Genomic DNA, 3,889 nt, shown 5'->3' with positions numbered 1-3,889 from the left:
ATCAGAATTCTAAATATTTAGGACTTACTAGATCTTACTGCTAGATCAAAAATTAACTTTTAAAAATCACATTGAAGGCCTTCAAGCCAAATGTAACAAATATATTAAGTGGATACTTATAAACAGAAAATCAAAACTTTGTTTAAGAACAAACTTTTGATTTACAAATTTCTAGACCAGCCATGTTGTATGCTGTGCCAATATGGACTAGTTGCTGCAATTCCAGAAAGAAGGCACTTCAGAGGATTGTTCCTCCTCGGACCACCACGATTACCAGATGATCTTCCTTCAGCCCCTCCTCGGTGAGGTTGTGACATGTTCGTTTCAACAATTCTGTCGAAAAATCGCATGGCGGGATGAGTAGAGCACACCGGTTGCTTCCGTTTCCTTATTGAGTAAGGATATAACGCCGGCCGCTTCTTTCTGCTTCAGGTAGGACACGAGATTACGCAGTGGACGCGTCTGAACGCTGGCATCATCCGACGATGCTACCGATGACGTCGATCCCGGCAGGCCGAGGAAGATTGCGTGTGACGATGACGTCGATATGCGCTACTGCACATCTTCCAACTTGGGTTGATCGAGGCGTAGTCGCTGAGTAATACGAAGGTGGTGTTTACCTTCTTCGTCCTTCATCAGGCTGTCCACTATTTCGTTGTTTCCGTCCGTTAGGTGCAACTTGGCGGGGAATAGTGAACTCTTCAAAATCAGCGCCCCTTGCCAGAATGTGGTAGATTTCCGTGCCACTTCTGGTAACGTTCTTGCATTCGATAACATGCCATTCCTATAAGACGAATCAGCCGGACAGCGTTGCTCGGTGAACGGGAGCGAGATCTATCGATTCCTGGTTCACGTGATCCAGAACGACGGCGTGAATCATATTCGCCATCGGCTCCTGATCGACGCCATTCATCATTGTCCCCGTGGTGCGGTGGGCCATCACTATGAAAACTGCCACGGAAACCACCACGCCGGCGGAATCCTCCTCTGCCGCGGAACGGTCTTCCACCATAGTCGTACAATGAGTTTTCCTCGTATGATGCACCACCTTCCGGATATTCGTAGTCAGGGCCGCGACGATACTCACCGCCTTCCTCAAAACCTCCACTGCGCTTTGAGAACGATGGTGTTGTTCCGTTATCAGCAAAATCGATACGAATACGACGATCCGGTGCCCCTAACGGGAATCCACGCATTTCCTTCACAGCAGCCGTAGCAGCATCAATAGAATCGTATACAGAATGTAGGCCTGGGTGTCCCCTTTGTTATATATTCAATCTTTTTGATGGCACCAAAATGGTCGAACTCACGCTCCAACTGAGTAACGAAACGAACAAACAACAAACGAACCGAAACGACGTCACAAGGTGAGGGAGAAAAACAAACAAACTGTCAAAATGTCAAGAGGGGTAAGTCAGCGCTCGTAAAATATTTATGTAATTCGTCACCCACGAGGGGTATTTTCTTCAAAATGAAGAAGAAGACATGGTGCCCGATTTTTTGATGCCTTTGTACCGGACATTTCGGTCTATGTATTCGTCAATGATTGCACCGTCAGTTTGTTGTCGAATTTTAAAACGAACAGTCGCACCGCTCTTCAACGGCGGATTCCATTCAGCCGTTTTCGGCTGGAATACGACATGTCGCAGTCGGTAGTGTTTGGTTTTATATTTGTAACTAGCGCATGAAAATGGTGCTTGCCACATCCATTAATGTGCTAGTTACTAAATGGTAAGTATGCTCTCATGTTGTGGATTTCGGAGCGAGCAGGTCTCCGAAATCATTGAAAAAATACCGAAGCGAGCAGATCTTCGAGTGTTGATTAAAATAGGATCCCGGAGCGAGCAGGTCTCCCGAGGATAGAATAAAAGATACCGGAGCGAGCAGGTCTCCGAGGCATTTTTTTTGTTTATTCCGGAACGAGCAGGTCTCCGAGGCATTTTTTTTTTTATTTCGGAACGGGCAGGTGTCCGCGGCATTTTTATTTATTCCGGAACGAGCAGGTTTCTGAGGCATTTTTTGTTTATTCCGGAGCGAGCAGGTCTCCGAGGCATTTTATTTTGTGAATGCGATTAGAACCCCGGGGCATTTTATTTTGTGAATGCGATTAGAACCATGTTGACGTCGAACTACGTCTGAGACCACTTTGCAAATGCGAAGCAGGATTCCAAGACATTTTGTGTTCATTCCGTAGACGTAGGACTACGACTGTGTATTCTATAGAGGAGTACACTTTGCGAATGTGAAGGACTCCGAGGCATTTTCGTGTTTATTCCGGAGTGAGTAGATCTCCAAGGCATGTTGGAGTAGGGGTTCGTCTGTGTATTAGAAAGAAGAGTATACTTTAAAAATGCAAAGCAGGACTCCAAGGCATTTTGTGTTCATTTCTGTGCGAGTAAACATCAGAGACATTTTGACGTAGGACTGCATCTGGGTATTCTATAGAGGAGTACACTTTGCGAATGCAGACCTGAGGCATTTTTTTGTGAATGTGAGTAAAACTCCGATGCATGTTGACGTCGAACTACGTCTGTGGCCACTTTGCAAATGCGAAGCTGGATTCCAAGACATTTTGTGTTCATTCCGTAGACATAGGACTTCGGCTGTGTATTCTATAGAGGAGTACACTTTGCGAATGTGAAGGACTCCGAGGCATTTTTTTGTTGATTCCGGAGCGAGTGGAAATCCGAGGCATTTTTACGTAGGACTACGTCTGGGTTTTCTATAGAGGACCACACTTTGCGAATACAGAGCAGGTGTCCGAGACTTTTTTTGTTCATTCCTGAGCGAGTAAAACTCCGAGGCATGTTGACGTAGGATTACGTCTGTAGAGTACATTTTGTGAATGCGAAGCAGACCGTCGAGGAATTTTCGTGTTTATTCCGGAGCGAGTAAAACTTCGATGCGTGTTGAAGTAGGGCTACGTCTGTGTATTCAACAAAAAAAGTTTACTTTGAAAATGCAAAGCAGGACTCCAAGGCATTTTGTGTTCATTCCGGAGCGAGTAAACATCAGAGACATTTTGACGTATTACTGCATGTGGGTAGTCTATAGAGGAGTACACTTTGCGAATGCATTGCAAGATCCCGAGACATTTTTTGTTTCTTTTTCGGAGCGAGTAGAATTCGAAACATGTTGACGCTGGACTACGTCTGTGTATTATGTGGAGTACACTTTGTGAATGCGAGCCGACCTTCGAGGCATTTTCGTGTTTATTCTGAAACGAGTAGAACGCCGAAGCATATTGACGTAGGACTACGTCTGTGTATTCTACACAAAGTACACTTTGTGAATGTGAAGCACTCCGAGGCATTTTTGTTTATTCCGGATCGAGCAGAACTCCGAGGCATGTTGACGTAGGCCTACGTCTGGGTATGCTATAGAGGACCTCTGCGAATACAGAGCACGACTCCGAGAAAATTTGTGTTTATTCCATTTTGTGTTCATTCCGAAGTGATTAAAAAATCCGAGGCATTTTGACGTAGGAATACGTCTGTGTATTCTATGGAAGAGTACACTTTGCGAATGTGAAGGACTCCAAAGCATTTTTGGTTATTCCGGAGCGAGTAGAACTCCAAGGCATTTTGAGGTAGGACATCGTTTGTGTATCCTATAGAAGAGTATACTTTGCGAATGCAGAGCAGGACTCCGATGCAACTCCAAGACATGTTCGTCTGGGTATTCTATAGAAGACCACACGAATGCAGAGCAGGACTCCGAGACAATTTTTTTAGTTCCGGAGCGAGTAGAACTCCGAGACATGTTGACGTAGGATTCCGTCTGTGGCTTCTATGAAGGAATACATTTTGCAAATGGACTCCGAGGCGTTTTTTTATTTATTCCAGAGTGAGTAAAACCCCAAAGAATGTTGACGTAGGACTACGTTTGC

At 45.0% G+C, this 3,889-nt stretch overlaps 1 pseudogene; it reads right to left on the bottom strand.

Annotated features, from left to right (window-relative positions):
* Nucleotides 1-238: 238 nt before the first annotated feature.
* On the bottom strand, nucleotides 239-1,012 carry LOC134202728 (RNA-binding protein spenito-like; annotated as a pseudogene).
* Between the last annotated feature and the right edge of the window lie 2,877 nt (nucleotides 1,013-3,889).

Source organism: Armigeres subalbatus, unplaced genomic scaffold, assembly GCF_024139115.2.
Source record: "Armigeres subalbatus isolate Guangzhou_Male unplaced genomic scaffold, GZ_Asu_2 Contig1375, whole genome shotgun sequence".
In the NCBI taxonomy this organism is placed as follows: domain Eukaryota; kingdom Metazoa; phylum Arthropoda; class Insecta; order Diptera; family Culicidae; genus Armigeres; species Armigeres subalbatus.
This window is presented reverse-complemented; position numbering and strand designations above follow the sequence as displayed.